This window comes from Petaurus breviceps, unplaced genomic scaffold (assembly GCF_028583685.1).
Source record: "Petaurus breviceps papuanus isolate PSGF00001 unplaced genomic scaffold, PetGlider_PUasm1.0 90897, whole genome shotgun sequence".
In the NCBI taxonomy this organism is placed as follows: domain Eukaryota; kingdom Metazoa; phylum Chordata; class Mammalia; order Diprotodontia; family Petauridae; genus Petaurus; species Petaurus breviceps.
This window is the reverse complement of record NW_027187374.1, coordinates 3,168,682-3,192,941: the sequence shown is the minus strand read 5'-3', so window position 1 is coordinate 3,192,941 and position 24,260 is coordinate 3,168,682. Positions and strand designations below refer to the sequence as shown.

At 34.2% G+C, this 24,260-nt stretch overlaps 1 protein-coding gene and 1 long non-coding RNA gene across 3 annotated transcripts in view; one reads left to right on the top strand and one right to left on the bottom strand.

Moving 5' to 3' along the window:
* The window catches only part of DSCAM (DS cell adhesion molecule), an 870,593-nt gene that overhangs the window by 436,254 nt on the left and 410,079 nt on the right, over positions 1 to 24,260 (top strand). The gene's annotated exons all lie outside the window — the stretch shown is intronic.
* LOC138151408 (uncharacterized) overlaps positions 16,903 to 24,260 on the bottom strand; it is a 46,546-nt gene continuing 39,188 nt past the window's right edge. Inside the window, exon 2 of one of the 2 annotated variants that reach the window (XR_011165809.1) lies at positions 16,903 to 17,065. This is a non-coding gene — a long non-coding RNA (uncharacterized lncRNA). The remainder of the gene's footprint in view (positions 17,066 to 24,260) is intronic. The other variant, XR_011165810.1, reaches the window with a different exon arrangement.

Sequence of the window (24,260 nt, the reverse complement as noted above, 5' to 3'; positions counted from 1 at the left end):
TAAATCCTACCTGGTCATAATGTATGATCCTCATGTAAAGTTGCTATAATTTCTTTGTTAATAATATATTTCAAATTTTTTATTGATATTAGGGAAATTGGTCTATAATTTTCTTTTTCTGTTTTGACTTTTCTGAGTTTAGGTATTAGCACAATATTTTTATGATAAAAAGATTTTGTAGGCCTCCTCTTTCACCTATTTTCCACAACTAATTTAGATAGTATTTGAATTAATTGTTCTTCAAATATTTGATAGGGTTCACTTGTAAATCCATCTGACCCTATAGATTTGTTTTAGAGAATCCTTTCATGGTGTGTTCAATTTCTTTTTTCTGAAATGGAGTATTTTATTTCCCTTTCTGTTAATCTAGGCTACTTATATATTTTTAATATTCATTCATTTCACTAAGATTGTCAAATTTATTGGCATACAATTGGGTAAAATAGTTCCTAATTATTGTTTTAGTTTTCTTTTCATTGGTGGTGAATTTATCTATTTGATTTTTGATACTGGTAATTTGCTTTTCTTCTTTCTTTTTTTAATTAAATTAATACAAATTTTATTTATTTCATTTTTTTTATAAAACCACCTCTTAGTGTCATTTATTAGGTCCATAGTTTTGTTAATTTCAATTTAATTAATCTCTCCTTTGGTTTTCAGAATTTCAGAATTTTCAGAATTTAGTATTGAATTGGGGATTTTTAATTTGTTCTTTTTCTAGCATTTTTAGTTGCATGCCTAATTCACTGATCTCCTCTTTGTCTAATAAATTCATATAAGCATTTAAAGATATAAAATTTCCCCAAAGGACTATTTGGCTGCATCCCATAAGTTTTGGTAGGTTGTTTTATTATTGTCATTCTCTTGGATAAAGTTATTGATTCTTTCTATGATTTGTTGTTTGACTCACTCATTCTTTAAGATTAGATTATTTGGTTTCCAATTCATTTTTAGTCTATCTTTCCATGGCTCTTTATTACATGCAATTTTATTGCATGATTATCTGAAAAGGATACATTTAATATTTCTGCCTTTCTACACTGGATTGTTAGGTTTTTATTTTTATTTTTTTTTAAAGCAATAGGGGTTAAGTAACTTGCTCAAGGTTACACGGCCAGTTATTTCTGGGTGTGGTGCTGAGTATCTGAGCCCGGATTTGATCCAGGTCATCCCGACACTGGAGCCGGTGCTCTTACCCGCTGAGCCACCTGGCCGCCCCTTGTGAGGTTTTTATGCCCCAATACAAGGTCTATTTTTGTGTAGTTGCCATGTTCAGTTGAGAACAGGGTATATTCCTTTCTATCCCTATTCAATTTCCCCTAGAGGTCTACCATATATAACTTCTAAAATTCTATTCACCTCTTTAACTTCTTTCTTGTTTATTTTGTGATTAGATTTATCTAATATATTTTTGTTGCCTATTTCTTTCTGTAACTCTTTTATCTTCTCTAAGAATTTGGATGTTATACTACTTCATGAATATATATTTAGTAATGATATTGCTTCATTGTCTATGGTACCTTTTTAGCAGGATGTAGTTTTCTTTCTTATCTCTTTTACTTAGATCTGTTTTTGTTTTTACTTTGACTGAGATCAATATTGCTGCTCCTGCTCTTTTTATTTTTTACCTCAGCTGGAGCAGAAACGCTCTTCTCTTTTGCCCTTATTCTGTATGTATCCCTCTGCTTAAAATGTGTTTCTTGTAAACAACATATTGTAGGATTATGGTTTAATCCACTCTGCTATCTGCTTTTGTTTTATGGGAGAGTGAATCCCTTTCACAGTTATTATTACTAACTGTGTCTTTCTCTCCATTCTATCCCTGCCCAACCCTGTTTGTGCTTTTCTCTCTCCTTTCTCCCTTTCCCTCCTCACTAGTGTTTTGCTTTTGACCACTGCTCAATCTACATTCCCTTCTATCAGCCTCCTCCCTTTTCTTTCCCTTTTCCGCTACTGATTCTTCCCTCCTTTCTATCATTTTCTTTCCCCTCCTACTTCCTTCTATACCTGACTATGTTATTTCTTTTTTGAGCTAAATCCAATGAGAATAAGGTTCAAATGATGCTTCTTTCCCTCTCTTCCTTCCCTCTACTATAATAGGTCTTTGCACTTCTTCATGTGATATACTTTACCCTTTTATTCCTCCTTTCCTCTTCTTTCAGTGCAATTCCTTTTTGCCACTGGTATTTTTATTACCACATCAAAATCAACTTTTACCCATATACTCTTTCTATGTATACCCCTTCTAATTACCCTAACAAAGATACAATTCTAAGGAGTTACAAGTATCATCTTCCCATGTAAGGATGTAAAACAGTTTGCCCTTATTTAATAATGTGTTTGTTTCCTGCTTACCTTTTTGTGCCTTTCTTGAGTCTTACATTTGAAGAACAAATTTTCTTTTGAGCTCTGGTCTTTTCAATCAGAAAGGTTTGGAAGTTCTTTATTTCACTGACTATCCTTCTCCTTTCCTGAAATATTATGCTCAGTTTTACTGGGTAGTTGATCCTTGTTTATAATCCAAACTCCTTTGCCTACCAGAATGTTGTATCCTTTGACCACTTATCAGTTGGGGAATGATGTGTATTCTTATAAATTTGACTCAGACATCTATATATTTTAGAAATGAGGCCTTTATCATAGACACTGGTTATAAAAATCCCCTTTCTGTTTCCCTTCTAATCTTGGTTGTATAGACTGTGTTTATGCAAAAAAATTTTTCAACTTAGTGTAATCAAAATTATCCATTTTACATTTCCTAATGTTCTCTATCTATTGTTTGATCACAAATTCCTCCATTCTTCATAAATCTGATAGGTAAACAATTCCTTGTCCTTCTAATTTGTTTATAGTATCATCAGTCTTTATGTCTAAATTGCATACCCATTTGAACTTTATTTTGGTTTACAGTGTAAGATGTTGGTCTATGCCCAGTTTCTGCAATACTATTTTCCAGTTTTCCCAGCATTTATTGTCAAATAGTGGGTTCTTATCCCAGAAATGGGAATCTTTGGTTTTATCAAACAGTAGATTGCTATAGTCATTGACTATTGTGTCTCATATACCTAATCTATTCCACCTACTCCTCTATTTCTTAGCCAGTACCAAGTAGTTTTGATCATTGTTGCTTTATAATACAATTTAAGATCTGGTATGGCTAGGCCACCTTCTCTAGCATTTCTTTTCACTAATTCCCTTGATATTCTGGATGTTTTGTTCTTCCAGATGAATTTTGTTATTATTATTTCTAGCTCTATTAAATAATTTTGGTAGTTTGATTGATATGGCCCTGAAAAAGTAAATTAATTTAGATAGAATTGTCATTTTTATTATATTAGCTCAGTCTTCGCATGAGCAACTAATGTCTTTTGAATTTTTAGATCTGACTTTATTTGTGTGAAAAGTGTTTTGTAACTGTGTTCATATAGTTTCTAGTTTTGTTTTGACAGGTAGATGCCCAAATATTTTACAATATCTACAATAAATTTAAATAAAACTTCTCTTTCTATTTCTTGCTGTTGGGATTTTTTAGTAATATATACAAATGCAGATGATTTGTGTGGGTTTATTTTATATCCTGCAATTTTGATAAACTTGTTAATTATTTCAAGTAGTCTTTTATTTGATTCTCTAGGATTCTCTAAGTATATCATCATATCATCTGCAAAGAGTGATAACAGTTTCTTGCCAAATGTATTTTTTAAGGAATGGTTTTCTTGAATCAATTTTTGTACTTCCTTTTCCAAGTTCTTAACTCTCATTCCTTTCCCCAATTTTTCTCCTACCTCTCTTAATTGACTTTTAAAATACTTTTTGAGTTCTTCCAAGAAGGCTTTTTGGACTTGAGTCCAATTCATATTCCCCTTTGGGGCCTCATATTGACAATTGCATTCTCTTCTGAGTTTGTATTTTGATCTTCCCTCTCACTTTAGTAACTTTCTATTTTGTGGTTTTTAGAATTGAGCTATGCTCCTGGTCACTGCAGACACTGTCCCAAGCTTCTTGTGCTAGGGGCTAGGAACCAGGGCACCAGATTTGTGCGCTGGGGCAGGCTCACAGCTTGCTCACTGTGCTAGGACTGGAGCCTCAGAACTGGCCTGCTGAGACACTGGTCTGCTGAAGCAGGACCTAGAGGCCTTATTTGTCAATCTGTGTTGTAGCTAATAGCCTCTGATTGGCTTGCCCACACACCATTTGCTCTGGTTCTCATTCCCCTATTAGTCAAGTGAGACAGACATTTCATGAAGTCCTTCTAAGTTATCTTAAGCTGGAAATTCTTCCACTCTATCTTTTTGTAGGTTCTGTCACTCCAGAATTCATTTAGAGGTTTGATCTAATGTTGTTTCTGGGGGAAACTAGGGAGAGCTAGGCAATTTCCTGGCTTCTGTCCACCATCTTCTGTACATAGTGTTAAAAGGAAAACCCATTGTCCTATTTTCTCTCTGATTCACAAAACAAAACTAGGATAGAGAGAATTAAAATTTATTTATTAAATATGCATCATGGTAGCAATGTGTTGATGACACTGAAGATGGGCAAGAGATTCAAGATGGAGCCAGCTTTTTTGGATAACTTTTGAAATAAGATAAAGAAGTTCAGATAGGACCATGTCATTAAAGGGGTTGGGCCTTTGTATCTCAGTTCCTCCCCAGTTGCCTATTTGTGATATTTAACAGGTAGGAACATGTACTAAATAGTAGGTAATACAAAAGGTAGAGACTAGGTGACATCTTCCCCGAAAGGAACTCCCTTACCAGAGCCTCGCCCAACACTGATTTATAAGTCAGACTGGAAAGCATTTTTTTTTTTTTAAGCAATTGGGGTTAAGTAACTTGCTCAAGGTTACCCGGCCAGTTATTTCTGGGTGTGGTGCTGAGTGTCTGAGCCCGGCATTCGATCTCCAGGTCGTTCCCAACACTGGAACCGGTGCTCTTACTCGCTGAGCCACCTGGCCACCCCTAAGCAATTGGGGTTAAGTAACTTGCTCAAGGTTACACGGCCAGGTGTTTCTGGGTGGGTGCTAAGTGTCTGAGCCCGGGATTCGATCTCCAGGTCTTCTCAACACTGGAGCCGGTGCTCTTACTTGCTGTGCCACCTGGCCGCCCCGGAAAGCATATTTTCAATAGCAATTGAAGTCTTCCCTATGTATGCCCTTTGTTTGGGTGAAAATACTTTGTAACTACTATTCTTATCACATTGCTTGAGGGAAAGCCTTTGCTAAAGAGCCAGATGTAGAGCTAATTGTTAAGGGAAAAACACATGTGGGAGCTCCTGAGTTATTATAACTGCCCACAGGGTTACTCCTAGAAGTTTGACAGTAGTAGTAGCTATCCTTCTGGGTACCCTGCTTTCCAGGACCAGGTAGGACTAGTCCCAGAGGGAATTCTACACAGACACAATTTTCTGCATTTGGGCAAATGACAGCTAAATTAATTATACTGAAATAAAATCCACAAACACTTTATAAGAAATTTTCAGCAATGGACTCATTTACACAAAATTCGACCCAACATATCCTCTTGTCATTGTCTACATATGTATTAACAATTTGAATGCCTAGGTAAAGTTAGCATTGAACTGGTATAAATGTATCTATGCTCCAATTCTCTAAGAAACTCAACAAGCTAAATAATATAAATAGTATCTTTATAATATCACAAATGTCTCTCATATTCTTATAGCAGACAAAATTAAATCACACTGTGCTCTTTTTTTCTCTTTTTCACCCTTTATCTTGGACCTCATCATTTTGATAAAGGAAATTGCATGATAAAATGCAAACAGTACATCCCTGCTTCCTTCAAGGAGCCTCAGTGTTTCCCTATCATGTCCAGAATACTAAAAAACAGAACAAATTCTTCCATTTGTCATTTAAAGCCCATGATAATCTGACTGAAAAATATGACAGTACCTTTCAGGACTGGTTCCATATTGCAATCCTTTATACACTTAATGTTATATCTGACTTATGTAATGTTCTCTGTATACCATATCCATCTCCATGTATACCTTTATATAAGCTTTTCTTCAAGCCTTGAATATTTTCCTAGTTTGGGTCGCTTGGAAGACCCCATTCAAAATTCACCTCAAGTAACATCTCTTATAGGATACATATCTTGATTCACCCCTGTGGTTAGTACTATGCCCATTAGAGAATTTGCTTTTCCTCTCTCTGTGTGTATACACACACACACACACACACACACACACACACACACACACATATCAATATAATAATAACTTGAAAGTGATTTATGTTGGTTTCTCCTTGTAGAATGTTAGCTCCACAAGAACAAGAACAACTATATATCTGAGGTGTGTTGAATTTTGGCTTGCATATAGTTGTGTTTTTTTTTTTTTTTTTTAAGAATGGATTAAGTTGAAATAACCCTCAATTCAAGGCTGGGTTTTCATGCTTCATCATCTTGAAAAGTAATTTCCCTTCTCTGGACCTCAATTTCATCATCTTTAGTGATAAAATCTCATATTTACATGTAACTTTAAGTCTATAAAGTGCTTTTCTCACAATCTTTTGAGGCATATAATATTTCATTGTATAGATGAGGAAACTAATTTATCTAGCAATTATCACACAAGTAAAAATATCAGATGTAGGCTTTAAATATAAGCCTTTCTCATGTCAAGTTCAACTCTCTATCCACTATACCATGCAAGTACCTTGGTAGGTTGAATATGGGACACAGGGAGAACTATCATAGGATTTATAATAATGTTCTTTAATGTCTACATAAAAGCTTGCTCTGTGTTTGAAGACCTTTGGACCTAAAAGCTTGTAAAGAGAGTAGGTAATAGCATTGGGGAAAATCTTGGTATTAAATTTCCCAGGTTAACCTACAGAGAGTGGAGGTGTGGGCAAAGGAGCCAAATAAAAAAGGGTCCCCATAGGATGTCAACGCTTATTGAGTCCAGAGGGAAGTTATGAAAAAAAAAAAGGATAAATGAAACTTAAAAGCTAAAAACTATCAACAAAAATAATTAAACATACAATATAAGAAATAAAGTTTTCATGGAAAATGTTGCATTTAACAAAGTAGAACTAAACAAATTAAAAGAAAACAGTAAATAAATGTATGTATGTACCATGCCTTTTTTCTGGAATACCTGCAGGTTTTGTTCTTTTTTCTATAAATAGTTGTAGTTAATGGACCTACAGCCCCATATATTCTGCTCTTGTTTTATATCACTTCACTTTGTGCCAGTAAGGAAATCCTGAGTACAAATTCAACTGCAGACTCTTCCTAGGTATTTGACCATAGGCAAGTCACTTAACTCTGTCTCTCTCGGTTCCTCAATTGTAAATCAATTGTAAATAAATGATAATAATAGCACATTCTTCTCAAGCTTGTGATAATCAAATGAAATATATTTGTAAAAGTGTTTAGCACTATGCCTGACTCATGGTAGATGCTTTAAAAATGCTGATTCCCTTGTCCCTTCCCTATGTGAATTTTTTGCATTGTTCACCCACAAATTCTTCAAAACAGGTTCACTTCAAATATATTGGAGGTCATCCTTTAATCATCTTAACATCATGTTAACAAAATATTATTACTGATTTATGCTATATGACCAACTTATTTCTTTTTCACAGAAATTAGTTTCTTTGTTGTTTTTTTACATGATTTTTTTTGACTTTGTTAATATACTGTAGGAGCTACCTTGTAGACTATTGTACACTATACATTTCTGCAGCATTCTTTAGGTGTCTTTAGAAGTTCTTTAGAAGTACAATTTTAATTCTTTAGAGATTGTGATATACAGGACTTTGTAGTCATATAGTATTAGTGAAAGAACATTGGTGTCATAACACTACCTAATTCTTGACCTTGGCTCATTTTCTCTGTGCTCATGATTGCTACCTCCTTGATAATGTCTCTATCCTTATGCTCTTATAATCATTCAGTGAAGATTCTATCAATACCATAGACCCTGTTCTGTCAGATACTTAAATGTAAAGAGGGAATGAGTAGTATAGCTGTCAGTTTCTGTCAGTTGTCAATGTAGGATTCCATTATTCCTCTTTATCCAATTGAACTGTCAAATAGGGTTTACATATTTCTGAGACCTGTCACTAAAAAAAAGAAAGAAAGAAACTGTATATTCATCATATGGTATGGGGAAATAGCTCACATTTCTATAGTACTTTAAAATTAACAAGGTAAAATGCTAACATCAGTACTGTGAGATATAAAAGGATCTTCATTTTATGGGTAATGGAAATGGAATCAAGGAGATGTACAATGATTTATTTTCAGTCTATTTGTGAAACACTACCTATCCTTTTCATATAGTATGATGTTAGCTATGAGTAGTGTTATCTATGTTTTATTGCATAGGCCAAAATAGTTGGATCTCCCATAATTATAGTAATTGGTTGAGGAAATAGAGCAAAGACCTCAATTAATTATTCTTCTTTAAGCATGTAATTTATTAAAATGGGAAAGCATAAAACATTATAATCATTAATTACTAATTTTGCATGCATACCTAAAGAATGAGATAATTTTGGGCAAAAAGGAAGAAATCCAAAAAGAGGCACATATGATTTGGTACTCCCTCTTTTAACTTCATCTACTAATAATCACTAATTAAATTTATCCTAGAATTCCTAGTATTGAAGTATAAACCTACTCTGAAACTTTTCTAAGGTCAGAAACATGCAAGGATGCACTTACAACCTCTCAGTGAAGATTAAATTTATACCACGGACCCTGCTTTGTCAGATACTTTATTTCAAAGGGCGAGCAAATAGTGTGCCTCTCAGTTTCAATCAACTGTCAATATACAACACATAGTTATATTTCTGGCAACTTTTGTTGCAAAAGAATCTTCACAAATAACTTTTATTCAGTGTTTGATCATTCTAACAAGATTGGCTATTGTCTGACTGGTTTTGTCTTCTTCCAAAGAAAGATTTCTGAAGTCTAAGATCTCAGGTCTGTACCATTTAGAAAAATGTTAAAGATAAAATATTTATTATATTTTAAAAATATGTTTTAAGTATATATTTTAAATATTTTTCCTAAAATGAAAATAATTTATCATTTTGAGAATATACCTACAAATTATGTTTGGAAGTTATATTTAGAAATTTCTTTTACATATAACTCTATATGTAATTCTAATCTAAACAAGAAGTGAAGACTTAGTGTGCAGTTTTTGTTTTTGTTTTTGCCCTTAATGTTTAACTTATTTAGCCTATTAGAGATCTCAGATAGGAAGGCAAAAATTTCTAAACAAAGCATACATCAAGTGATTCTAGGAACTGTGCTGATTGAAGGAGAATGTAAAGGAAATGTAAAATCAAAGGATATAAACTGAAGGAGTTTATATTCTAATATTATATTCTAATAAATATGACAGTTGGAATCTCTCTAGTTCTATTTGAGTCTCTAGTTCTAAAAGACCTGGACAGATTACTTTTGATTTCTTGAAATATGATATCTAAGATCTATTTTTGTTCATGGTTTTCAGGTAGTCCAATGGTTCTAATTTTTTTTCTCTTTGATCAGTTTTCTAAGTCAGTTGTTATTGCTATGAGATTCCTTACATTTTCTTCATTATTTTTCAGTCTTTTGACTTAATTTTAACATTTCCTATTATTTCATGAAGTCATTAGCTTCTATTTGGTCCATTGTAATATCAGGGAGTCTGTGGCTTAGAAAATGTTTTTCATTTCTACTTGAAATTGTTAGTTCTTTTAGGAAAAAAAAAATATAGAAAATCTTTCTTTCCTAGCCCTAACTTCTTTTCACATTTATTTTCTACCATCATTATTTGCTCTCAAAAATATTTTTTTAGACTCTTAAAATATTTCTCGGCTTACCTCTTGAAGAAGTTCTGGTTGAACTTGTGCTTAAGCTGTTTTCCTTTGAAGGCTTGCCTCTAGATGTTTTTCGAACTTGTTACTTTCTTTTGGCTTTGTGTCTTGAGCCTTCATGTCACAATAATTTTTCTTTATGATGGGACGTTTTATTGTTTGCTCATCCTTCTAGGGTACCACTTGATTTTGGACTTTAGGTTAGGATTGGGCTCTGTGTACCTTGTAGGGGTGTATTAGGAAAGCAGTTTCCTAAGGTAACTTCTTTTACCCTGACACAACTTTCTACCTACACACAACCCACATACACAACTTCCTTCAACCCTAGCTTCCCTAGTGGCTTAATTGTTGAAGTTTCCCCTCTTTGGGAAACTTGATTTGCCTCAGTTTCTCAGGCAGAGCTTTCTGGCCTAGGGTCAATGAAAAGCCCAAGTCATCTGGGCTGTTGGCCTCTTAGATTTGGAAAGTATTTGAGACCACTTACTTGCTGTATATCCTTGTATAATGTCCTTGCTCTATTAGGGCAAAGTAAACTGCCTTCTTAGCAGATCCCTTTCTGCAAGCTGGCTGCCAAGGGAATTCATTTTTCCTAGGACAAATGCATATAACTCCCCATTTCAACCACTCAAAAATGGACAGAGATATCACTTCTCAAATCTCTTAACACATTTAGTTGGTTTTGTAGAAAGAGGTTTTGTCTTTTAGAGGATTTCCCCAGGTTAGGGAAGTCTAAAGAAAAAAGACTTTCCACTTTGATTCTATCAGATCACACCCTCTGGAGTCATGTTCCAAGGACTTCTCAGACTTCTGTTTGAATTTCTGCCTAGCAAGGACAGATATTTTGGTATGAGTCATTCTGGCACCTAGTATTGCATGGTGAATAGCCCAGACCCCTTTCAGTGCCTTGGAGGTGGATTTCTCTGAACTGTGAGCTCCTGGCTAGATCCCATCACCAGTGTCAATGACCTTTTTATCTATTTCTATGTAGACATAGGTTAAAAAAATTGTTCACTAGTGTTTCTTTGGATTTCTCAATTAAAACTTAGCCTGGTACATTTTTCATATCTTTGCATAGGAGTTATATTAGAGGGGTTGGGCCATATTTCTTCCTCCTAGTCTGCCATCTTCTCATTCACAATGAGTGCTTTGTTTTAATTTATGAAAATTGTTAAGCCTATTTTCCTAGGGATGGGCAAAAAGAATCAGATGCCCCTCCTTACCAAAGCAAAAGTGATCATCATATTGCCCTTGTGAATAAACAGGAAGGTTTTTCTCATAATTAGAGAAAGTAAAGCTTGTAGAGTTCCTTTTGCAACTGCAGAGTAAATCAAAGAAAAGTCATATCTGTTCCACCTTCCTGACTACCAAAATTCAATCCTGTAATTCTCCTTCCTAATTCTTAGAGACAGTTTAGTTGAAGTAAGCTCTTCTGCTAATGACTTTAACCAGCTTAATTCAGTTAACTAAGATCTAGACTTTCAATGGAAAATTAGATGGTAATAACTGGAGATGATCCTAGAACCAGACTGAGAGAAGACATGATAGCAAGAGAGGGAAAAGGACTAGAGGAACTTAAATATTCACCAGTGGCACAAACTACACTCTGGGTGCCAGATCAAATTAAAAAGATCTACACTCAATATAAACAGGGATCTAAAACTATATTTAGAGCTGGAAGAAACCTTTGACACCATCTAGTTTAACCAACCCACCTGACAAAAGTCATAAGGAATGTGGAATTTAAACCCAGATTCTAACTCCAAATCTGGCATTCTTTCTATATACCAGCCTACTTTTTAAACTCTCACCTGGGCCAAGAAGTCCAAAATTAGGAACATCATCAAAGCTTGTGACCGAGTCAGAACTTTAATGTATCGTGGGAACATCCAAGCTACCTGAAGTCCTGGATTTGTTTTAATCTAATAACCATTTGGTTGCTGGTAGTTTGGCCAGATGTAGATAATTTCTTGCCTTCAGGTTTTAAAGGCATAGAAGGGTTGTTTATGTCTGCCAACAAAATTCTAAAGGAAAAACAAGTCTGATTCTATTCTTCTTTTGTCTGCTCCATGACAATGAGATTAACTTACTGAATCAGAGTGTCACAAGAAAGGAACATTTTACTCTAAGAAGAAGAGTTGTTTGGGGTATACAGCAAGAGAAGAAAGCTGAATTTTCCCCTTATGAATTATCTTTTCATTAGTGCTGGTTCTGAGCTACAGAAATATCTTTGACAGATATTTCTACATGTGCTAATTTAGAATATGATCACCTGTTAGTCTTCATCACTTGCTGGAGGTTCTCTTCCTGGCCTATGCACTGGCCTCCCTAAAAATAGTCCTATCTCTTTTGTTCTGTCTTGTAAGCACTGAGTCTCAGTTTCCTACTTTGTAGAATTCAGGACTAGATCCACTGGGTATCCTGGTTCCAGGGATGTTTACTGAGAGAGGTATCTTGATATTAAACTAGCAAGCAAGGCTTTTGATACCACAATGGCAGATCAGTAAGTCACATGCTAATAGTGCCCTTCTGTTGCAACAGCTTTCAAGGATGGGCTATACTATCACAGGAAGCAATGCAGATCAAAATGACCTTTCTCAGCAGCCTTGTGTGAGGGGTCTTACTGTTATGGTTTGTGGTGCTAGAAACCCCAAACTTCAAGGGTATAGGGAGTTTGCCTCAAAAGAATTCAACCACTCAAGTCTTCTTAAAGTCCAGGTAGAAAGGTTTATTTGTGATGCCAATAGAAGCAGCTAGATTCTAAATTAATCTGCTATTGTATTGCCAATAGGAGTGGGCATAATTCCTACTGAGTCTACAAATTTAATGAAGGTAAACTTGGTACTTCTATACAAGAAGAGATAATGAGAAGATCTGGATGGGATTAAGGAGTGGTAAATAGCTTGGGGCGGGGCAGATGCAGACAATGAGAGGAGTTAAGTGATCAGAGAACCTCAGTAAGGGCAGGTAAAAGGATTATTAAGTATCTAGGTTGGTTGGGATGGCCCAGATGCTGGCCATATTTTTCACCAAAGTGGCCACATAGTTTTAAACAAAGTACAATCACTCAGTAAGTCCTTAACTCAATCATCCTTAGGGAGCAAGCCTCCTTAAAGGACACAAAGTACAATCATTCAGTAAGTCCTCAATTCAATCGTCCTTAAGAAGCAAGCCTTCTTAAGGGACACAAAATACAAAGGTCAAAGTTGTCCCCCCCTAGGTTACATTGTCTTAATCTCTCAGTCAGAAAATTTTCTCTCTTCTTAACTGGAGATTAGTTTCTAATAATTGTTAATTCAATCATCCTGAAGAGGTACAAGATACAGAATATAAAGTCCTCCCACCCCTAGGCCACAGTAAATCATGATCTTCTCAGTTTGCATTAAATACCCAAAGAGAGGTCTTTTCAGCTTGAATTGAGACTGGCTCTCAGATTCCATGGTTCCTTTTCCATGGTCCCAGCTCCTGCCTGAATCTACCCAACTGTTACCTGGATTCAAAGGCAGGAAGCTCTCAGTTCCTTGTCCAGCTCCTTGTTGAGTTCTTCATACAGTTCCTTGTCCAGTTCCCATTACATATTGGAGCTCACAGTGTCCAGTCCATCTCAAGTCCTTCACAGTTTCTGTTCCTGGGAAGACAAAGCTTAAAAGAGTCACAGTAACATTCATTCACATTGCCAGCACCATCATGAATTCACTATTTGCCTATGAAATCAGCTCAGACCTACCAACAAGGTCTGAGAACTCAACACACATCACAAACAAAAATCAACACAGACAGAAGGGACAAACATAGTGCCACCACCACAAATGCTGTCTTTCAGTTCTTCCCTCTTCTCCTTAAATATGGTCATTAAGCTCCTCCCTGTTCCACCCCTTCTTGTTGCATCAGCAACAGGGGTTCACAAGTTCTGTTTCTTAACAAAAGACTTGACATAATCAAGGGCAAGACTCAATTTGAAACAGGGTGCTAAATAATTAAATATCTGAAACAAGGGGTTAACTGTTTCTTTGCTTGTCATTATAATGGCCCATTCTAGACCTCCATCTGGTGCTACTGAATCAGGGTTCCTCCTCCCCCACCTCTGAGCCTTTTTTTTCTGTAAAGACACTATATTGTCTCCTCAGTTACTTTTCCTTAGACTAAACCCTATTCCCAAAGGCTCTCTAACCCTCACGATAAAGTCTCATCCTCTCTAGTGCCTCCCTTTGCTCTTTGTAACTCTTTTTCCTAGTTTAACTTTTGTTGATGTTCAGTCCTTTTCAGTCATGCTTGACTCTTCATGGCACTGTTTGGGGTTTTCTTGACAAAGATATTGGAAAGGTTTGTCATTTCCTTATTCAGTTCACTTTACAGATGAGGAAACTAAGCCAAACAGGGTAAAATGACTTACCCAGGGTCTCACAGCTAATAAATATATGAGGCCAGATTTGAACTCAGGAAGATGAGTCTTTTTGATTTCAGATCCAGCATTCTATCCATTTTACCACTTAGCTACCCCAGTTTTGCTTAAAAATTCCTTTTTCTTTTTTCCTTTTATCTAGTCATTTAATTCTTTACATCCTTTTTCTGGCAAGTAGTCAAACACAGTCCCCATTTCCATAATTTTATTTGGTTTATTGATTTTCTTCATTTTCTAAACATTTTTTTCCTAAAACAATATTTCTTCCCCTTAATCTTTTTTATTTTTCTTAACTTTATGTACATTCTAGACTTTTATTGTTTGTTTAAAGACCCTTAAAGTTATTTATTTTTTTCCATGGTCATGAAATTAAAAGTTCTATGGTTTTTTTAGTTTCTTGTTAACATTTTCTATTTTATTGCTTTGTGAATTTTACCACCTCTATTTTTTTCTGGAAGGAAGGGTTCTTCTCAATCCTATAGATATCAGTTACTGGAACAGAAAGAGAGCACAAAAGTATTGCCCCATGATAGATGCCCACATGAATTGCTGTGTTCAACACTACCCTCTTGTTATCCCCAAGACAATTTTTTTTCTCATTTGCCATGAAATGTTCTCTCTGAGTTCATGTTCTTCATTTTGCTGTTTGTCAGTTACTTCCAGTAGCTGTCATCCTCTTTATCCTGAGACAGTATGCTGTCCATGGTTCCACAAAATAGTCCCTCAGACATAGTAGTCCCTCTAAGCACCAAATTACTACCATGATAATAACATTTTTTATCTTTCATTTTTTTTATTCATTTGTATTGTTAGGCTCAGGACAATCCCTCCTGAAATTTTCTATTAACTAAATCTTTATTCTGCTAATATTAACCTGACTAAAACCTGACTATAGAATAATAGTGTTAAAGGAAGACTTTTGATATTCCTGAGATTTAAAAAAAAAACAATACAGAGCAAGAAGGGAATACAATATCTTTAAAATCTCCCCATTAGATTTTATTTGTGGAAGAATATCCCTTAGACCAAGTCTTTTTGACATGTAGATCCCTTTCTCTCAATTAGCCCACTGAGGCCTTTTAAAAACACAGCCTTGTAATTTTTAAGTGTAGGATATTGCAAACTCAGTTTTCAATCTGTTACCTGACTTTGTTTCTGTTTACCTATATAGTCTGTTTAGCTAGGTTTGTTTCCTTAGGGGTTGTATGAGATTATGACTGGGTTCATTAAATTTGTTCAACTATTATGACATTGAAGGAAGCATGAGATTATGAATCTGTCTTTTTTTTTGGAGAGGGAAGGCAAGGCAATTGGGGTTAAGTGACTTGCCTAAGGTCACACAACTAGTAAGTGTGTCAAGTGTCTGAGGTTGGTTTTGAAATAAGGTACCCCTAACTCCAGGACTGGCGCTCTATTCACTGTACCACCTAGTTGCCCCTATGAATCTGTCTTTAAAAAAAAAAAACTTATGACCTAAGAGAATGTACAAGAATGCAGTATGTAAAAGAATAACTTCTCTAACATTGACATAATTTTGTATACAAAAAGCCTCTTTAGAATGCTAAAATTTTGTTCAGGATTATTTTCTACCTCCTGAATTTATGCTTAAGCATAATAAAACCTAGGTTTTTAGTTCTATAATTTGTTCATTGTGGTAGAACTCTTTTGACAGTAGTTATCTGCCACATGAATTCTAAAAGGGGGCATTTCTCTCATAACACTGCAGACTATACCTATTGCAAGGTCCCCCTCTCCTATTATGCCTTGCCATTCCCTCCTTTCTGTTAATCCTTTTTCAATCCCTCCATTTTCTACCTTTTCCATTCTGTAGCCCACCCCAACCCCCTTTTTTTCCCTGAGAGACTACAGGAACTATTTTCTCTTTACTTTTTTATTATTGACTTTATGATACATCACATATTCCCCCTCTAACTCTTCCTTCTTCTTTAAATGTACTCTCCTATTATACAGTTTAGTCAGCTCCCCTTCCCCCCATTTCTTTTCAATTCATGTATAAGAAGTATATCATGAGTTTTGGTGTATGGTTTGAAGCTTGCTCCACCACAAAAAAATTTCCTCCATTTAAGTTCTACTTTCACTCTTGTCTTTCTCATGTACCTTTGGAAAGAAATCTCTTAATGTTCCCTGTGTTGTTATTCTTTCATTGATGTGGCTTTTATTTCTATCCTCAGAGGTGTTTTCCTGTCTAGTTTGTTTTTATTTCTTTTTTTGTGGGGTGCTTTAAGTTATTTCATTATTTGTGCCTTCCTTGGTTCCTTTATTTGTTTACCTTTTTTATTTTTCTGTTGACTAGGTTATTTGCAAAACAAATAATTTTGCTGATGTCTGGTTTGCTTTGAAGGGATGATTAAAATTCACCTTTTATTATTATTTACTATTTCTTCATTGATGATTAGACTCAGGTTACTGGAATGTTAACTTGGGATGCAACTTGGGCTCTTTGGAAAATTATTCTTTTCCTTCCCTCAGTTTCTTTTGGCTACATAATAGTCTTGCATTTATTCAAATTGCCTTTCTTTATGTTTGAAGATCTTTCTTCTGATTGCTTGAAGAATTTGTTGTATCTCTTCCAGATTGTTTTTCTCTTCTGGGTATTAACTTTACCTCTCTCTCTCTCTCTCTCTCTCTCTCTCTCTCTCTCTTTCTCTTTTAAACTTTCTTTCTTTTTTTTTTCTTCTTTTTTTTTCTTCTTTTTTTTTTTCTTTTTTTTTTTTTTTTTTTTTTTTTTTTTTTTTTTTTTTTTTTTTTTTGTTTTTTTTTTTTTTTTTTTTGTTTTTTCTCTCTCTCTCTCTCTCTCTCTCTCTCTCTCTCTCTCTCTCTCTCTCTCTCTCTCTCTCTCTCTCTCTCTCTCTCTCTCTCTTTCTCTCTCTCATTGATCTATTTTATTGACTTCAATTTCATCTCATCTTTTTTTTTTGAGGGGAGAAATCTGGGTACTTTGTATTAAGGGACTTGCCCAAGGTCACATGGCTAGTAAGTGTTAAGTGTCTGAGGCTGGATTTGAACTCATGTCCTCCTGACTCCAGGGCCAGTGCTCAATTCACTGTGCCACCTCACCGCCCCACATCTCATCATTTTTAAGGTGAAAGGACCAACAAGGAAAAATTCTAATCTGGATGTGTTTACCAATTAAGAACTTCTGGTTAAAATAGTAATGACTGACAGCTTGGGGAAAAATGACCATTCCAACTAAGAAATATGATTGATTAAGAAAAGAAAGATGAATATGTTATGTGACATTTGCCCTACATTGGGGGAGAGCATATTTCCAAATAAATATATATGCAATATAAATATATGTATATTTCATGTATTACATGTGTGTTTCATCTATATATGTATATGTGTGTGTCTGTGTGAATACACATGTATAAGGTGTCATGGATTCAAATTCTTTGGAGAAATTTAGTCCAGCAAGGATGGGAAGCTCTCAAAGATGAAATTCTACACATACAAAGAAATTATTTTCATGAAGAAGAAAAGGAGAAATTGTGTGATATAACCAATATGGATGCACTGGAATTTTACCAACCAATTTTAATTGTAATAAAAAAGAAGCCTTGTGTAGGCTATCCATTATGATCTCTCTCTTCTCCCCTATTTTACATTAAAAATGCCATTCCCTGACAAACCTCCCATCTGATAAATGTCCCTTCTCTCTTTCACAACCAGCCCTTCTACTTGCATTTTTGATGCACTTTCTTTTTCCTCTGAAACCTTGCTCCTTCCATCACCATTACTGCACATTATTTTTATACTTCTTTTTCTATAGGCTACTTACATATTACCTACAATCACATGAAATTCTTTCCCATCCTTCAAAAAAGAAAAATTTCTTTAATAGCATCATCATTCACTTTCATGGCTAAATTCTATAATTTGACTTCTTCATCTCCTATTCACCTCTCAGATCTTCAAAATGTGATTTCTAAACCCATTATTAGACTGAAATTGGCTAATGCAAGATGAATATTATTTGCTAAATCAAAATTTTTTCTTATTTCTAAACCTTATCAACTTCTCTGACTCTTTTATACAATTACTCAGTTACCATTTATAATCTTTCTTCCCAGTTCCTTTCTTTTTATTCTTTAAAATTTATCTTATTGAGAATCTAACAGTTATCAACAAATAAAACATTCAGTATACAAAAAACAAAACAGGTAATAGTGAATTTCTGTTATACCTGGTGTATATTTAAAAATAAGTTTAATTTCAAAAGTAATAACAAAATTTATGTTTGTGACTTAGAGTCACTTTAGAAAAGTTATTTTCTGTTTTGATGTTTTATTATTTTTCTTTCTTTTTAAAATATCAATTTCTACTATTTTAACTCCACCCCCAAATAATCACAGTCTTTAACAAATAAGTAGAGTCAAATTGAATTTTAAAATTGACCATGTTGTATAATTCTTTCCTTCTATCCTTAGCCCTCTGCCTCTGAGTTGTGTACTTTATCATCAATTTTCCAAAATCATGATTGATCACTGATTCTGTGTCCATCGTATAAATTCTTCTAATGATTCTGCATATTTCATTCCTCACAAATTCATATAACCCTCCCAAGTTCCTCTGAAATCTATATTGCATATTGATATACTATTAAATTCATATGCCACAATTTGTATGCCATTTCTGATGAATAGGCATTGCTTTCTTCCCACTTCTTTACTATTACAACAAATGCTACTGCAAATATGTCTAACAGTACTAATTTTGGATTTAGTGAACTTATGCATATAGTTTAAAATTTTTTTATAGAATCCTTACACCAAATCATAGATCTACCAAATGTATGTTACCATAACTATCCTCCCATAATTCTCCACCATCTATCACTTTCATCTTTTGTTATTTTTATCAGTATAGTAGGTGAAACTACAGAGTTGTTTTAATTTTAATTTCTCTTCTTAATAGTAATCTGGAGTATTCTTTTATGTCATTGTTGATGGGTAATTTTTTTCTTTTGAATATTGTTGTGTCCTTTGACCACTTATTTATTGGGAAATGACTCTTGTTCTTAAATATATGTGTATTGATTTCTTTTATCTTTGATTTCAAATATTCGTCAGAGAAACTTGCTGCAAAGCTTTTCCTTAATAGTTTCCATTTTGATTTCCCTTCTGATACCTATTAAAAAAAACTTTTTAATTTTCTGCAACCTAAATTTTCAGTTTTATCTTCAAGAATTTCTATTCCTTATTCAAGAATTTCCCTATCTTTATATGTTGACATGCTCACAACTATTTTTCCCTATCATTTTTGCTCTCTTTTCTCCCTTTTCCCTTTTTCTATCTCTATTTACGTTTTCATGTCTCACTATACTATATTGTTGGTGTGTATGCATTCAATCTTCCTTTGCCTAATTCTGATAAGGATAAAATTCATAAAGTAGATACTCTCCCTTTCTCCATCTCCTTACTTGTATGAGTAGCCATTTCTTGTCATTTAATCACTTTTTCATTAGTGTATTTCCCTTTCCTCCACTTATTTTTCTCCTTAAAACATCCAACTCAAAGCTCTAAATTTGCATTTCTTTGTTCCTTCTATAAAGGTAGTAGATTCTGAAAGAACAAGGGTCTCTTCCTCCACTATTAGGAATAAACATATGACTATCACTTAGACCATGCAGTGCATTTAAAATGTATTTAAAATTTATTCTCTTGTTTCTTATGTGTACATTCATTTCATGATCCTTTCAGATCTAGTTTTACCAACAGTTATTCCTACAAGTCATCTATCCTATTCAAGCTTCATTTACTTTTTTTCCTTTTAAGATTATACCCAATCTTGCAGAATAAGTTTTTCTTGGTTGCAAATCTTTGTACTTTGCTTTTCAGCATAGTCCATTCTGTTTTGCTTTCATGTATGGTTATTACCTCATAACCTTACATTATCCTTACTATGAGCTCTATCCTCCCAGATGTTTGGAGTTTGGTGTGTTCTTTTTTCTTTTGAATGAGAGTCTCTGAAATTTAGCTATCACATTAATGGGTGTATTCATTTTGGAATTTTTTTCTCGATTCTTTCAATTTTCAGATTGCCTTTTAGTTCTAATAGCATTGGGAATTTTTATTTTATGATTCTTAAAATATATCTAGTTTTTTTGGGGGGTATCCCCATCAGGCAAGTGGTTTGGTCATTCAGTAGGAAAAAAAGAGGGAACTTTTTCCCAAAAAGTGACACAGCTACACAAAGATAACAGATATGGGAGGGGGACAAATTCCACTCCTCCCTCATTGTCCCCAGTTCCACTACTAGGCTAGTGATTCACACATGTAGCAATGTAAAATTCATTCCCAGACCCAAAGCCTCTCAGGGCTCAAACTTAAATAGATTTTTAGACAAAGAACTGATGTGGCACTAATAAGGAGAATATCTTATCACCTGTCAGCTCAAGGGAATGAGGTGCTGTAGAGCAGAAGTGTCAAACTCAAATAAAAATGGGGCCATTCAACGGTAAGTGATTTGTGAGTCTTTACCATATATAATGCCTCTGAAGGTTACATATTGATTTAATTTAAAATGAGGTATTATCTATGCTTTATTATATTTTATTTATTTGCTAAATATTTCCCAATTGAGGGTGCCTAGGTGGCACAGTGAATAGAGCACCAGCCCTGGAGTCAGGAGTGCCTGAGTTCAAATCCAGCCTCAGACACTTAACACTTACTAGCTGTGTGACCTTGGGCAAGTCACTTAACCCCAATTGTTCTGCAAAATTTTTGCAGGTAATGATTAAATTATGTTCTTATCTATTACCCACATGTAGCATACTTATTACTTTTTTCCCCACCACAAATAGATTTGCACCAATCTACCTTTACTTTGCGTTATAAATTCATTAGAATAAAGGATTGTCTCTCAATCTGAGGACTTAAGTTCAAAGCCCACCTGTGGCACTGTGTGACCTTGGAAAAGTCACTTAGCCTCTTTCTGAAAAATGGAGATAAAAATATATATAGCTCCTTTTGTATAGTATTATTGTGAAATGCAAATGAGATTACCTATATTAATTATTTCCTATTATATTATAATATTATAATAATGTATAATAATATTATTATTATCTATATTAAGTATTTCTCAAGTCATAAAGTTATATGTAAGTCACCTAAAATGGGGGTAGAGGAAGTTGATGCCCATCAATTGTGTAATGGCTAGAAAATAATGTGGTACATGAATTTAACAGGATATTACTATACTGTAAGAAATAACAAATTCTAAGATATACAGAATCTCAGAAACATATATAGATTGACACAAAGTGAAGTAAGCGGTACTAGTAAGCACTTTGTAGTGCAGTAAACAGAGCTAAGGAAATAAAATGCATGATGATTTAAAAAAATGTACATAGAAGGAACAACCACAAGATAATTGAAAATGAATGTTGGAAAATTGCAAATAAAAAAAAAAGCATGGCCCAAAAGAATACATTTGAAAAGACATTTCCTCCTCTTACTTCTTTGCAGAAGTAGGTCCATACATGCAGAATATTGGGCATATCTTCATATCTTTCCATGTATTGATTATCTTTGTTGATTTTTAAAATATTTTCTCTTTTTCTTCAATTCTTTATTATGTAAAATGTCTCTTTGGGAAAGAAGTGTCAAAGATCAATTTCCTCTCCCATAAAATGAGGGATTTGGCCTACATTTCCACTGAAGTTCTTCCTAGACAGGGGCTACCTTTTGACTTTGAGAGATTTGCCCTGTTATCCTTGTACTTAACATATGCATTTACATACTTGGTATAGAATATAAAGAGGAAGAGACCAAAGAATTTAAGAATTGATAGAAGACATAATTATAATTTAAATTGTTTCTTTAAGAAAAGATAGAAAGAACTGGACATGTAAAATACCAAATAACAACACGAATAAATGAAATTGATTTTATTTTATCAGAAAATAAGTGATCAAAGATGTAAGGATAATTTTTGAAACAGACATCTGTGTAATCAGACCACAATTTTCTTGGGGCATTAATGAAAATTAATACCAAATTATGGAAAAGAATTAAAATTTTAAAATAACACCCAACTGACTCAGCTCTACCCTGACTTATCTAAACTAGGTTTTTTGTCCTAAAAAAAGTAGATCTTTAAAAAATCATACCAAGAAAATCTACCTCAATTTCCTAACAGAAATGTAACTGATTGGAATGAATTACTATAATGAAGAAAACCAAAAGAGCTGAGAAAGAATCTTGACAAAATGGATCCTTTGCAAAATGGAGAGGTATGGCAAGCAAGGGTAATACTAGGATTTTTACTAAAATGCTTATTATTATTATTTTGATTTTGTATACCTTAAATTCTCCACATGTTCTCTTTCAGAGAACTAGTCCATATAAAAAGAACTAGTTCCATTAAAAAAGGAACATGAAAAAGCATTAAAAAATGTTAACTCTTTGGGAAAAAGTCTAGCATATTGATATTCAACATCCATAGATGTGCCACCTTTGCACAGGAGTTGGAGGGAGAGGAGTGAAGTGTCCTCTCTCATTTCTTCTTTGGGAGTATAATTGTTTTTTTTTTATTTTACTATATTAATTATTTTTAATATTGTGTTCTGTCTATTTACATTGTTGAAGTCATACTGATGGGGGAATGCTCCCAATAGGTTCAGTAGGAACTCTGATCTTATCTAAGACCAGAACCTGCAATTCAGTCTGGAAAGAATTCAGCTCAGCCTTACTTTGAGTCAGAGTTGGAAAAGTTTATTATATGCTTTACAGCAGGCAAGGATCCTTAGGGGACCTGCAAGTGAAAGGGGGCACAGGCTTTTACTTTTAAAGAGTAGGGCTGCCATTGTCAGGGCTGACTGGATGGATGTAAGTGACTTCAATGCATAGATAAAAGTTAGGGCAGACTGAGAGGAACTTGTGACTTCAGTGCATAGATAAAAGTTTGAGGAGTTTAACTTGGAGATGAGATTTGGGCCAGACAGGAGGAGATGTCAGGAGATTAAGCAAGGACAAAGGAGTCACAAGTTGTTGCCTAGGCAGAGTGCAGATAGGGGGAAGGGGCAGAGTTTGAGGCTGGGAAAGGGATTTTACAGACTGGTTTTACAAATGGCTATTACAATTTTACAATACAAATTGCAGTTACAATTGTACAAACTGGTTTTACAAATTGATGTTACAGATATAGATCCCAAGCACCCCATCAATAATGTATACTTTTGTCACTCTGCTTACTTTAGTTTATATCAGTTAAGTCTTTCCATGCTTCTCTATTTCTCTTGTCATTGCTTCACTGTAAAATTCCATTACATTCATCTATAATTTTTTTGTTCTTCCCCAGTTCTCTGCTACCACACACACAAAATGTCAATACCAGTATTTAGTGTACATGGATCTTTTCTTTTTATCCATGACCTTCTTGGAGCATATTCTAGACAGAGGGATCTTTTTTTTTCCAAAATATTCTTTTTAGCTGCTTTATTTCAATTACTTCCCAAAATTATATTCCAGAACAGACAATAATTAAAAGTTTCACCAAGCATGCTTGTGTGCATGGCTTTCTATAACCTTTTTGACACTGACTAGGCAAATATGCCTTAGAAAGTCATTCATTTATAAAATCCTAGGAAGAAAGATAGAAGAAAGCTATAGATTGTTTCATTTCATGAAACAGTAAGATATAATGGATGGGAAAACATATTTAAAGGAAGTTTGGAGAGAAGCACAACTTAAATCAAGGATATAAGCATATAAGGATGAAATGGAAGGAGAACAATGAAAAACTGCCAGCTTTCTATACTGAACTGCTTTTAAGATAAATGATATTGGAGTGACTACATTTGGACTCAAGCATGGAAGTATTTAATGTGCTATATGAGGATGTAAAAATAGCACTAAAGAAAAAAGATGGATAATGTCTAGAAAAGAATAAATATAAATAGAAAAAGTTCACGCTTGAGTTGATAAAATTGTATTGAGTAATTGATTGTCAAAAATATAAAAGAGGAAAGGCTACCAAAGATTTGGAGGAGTT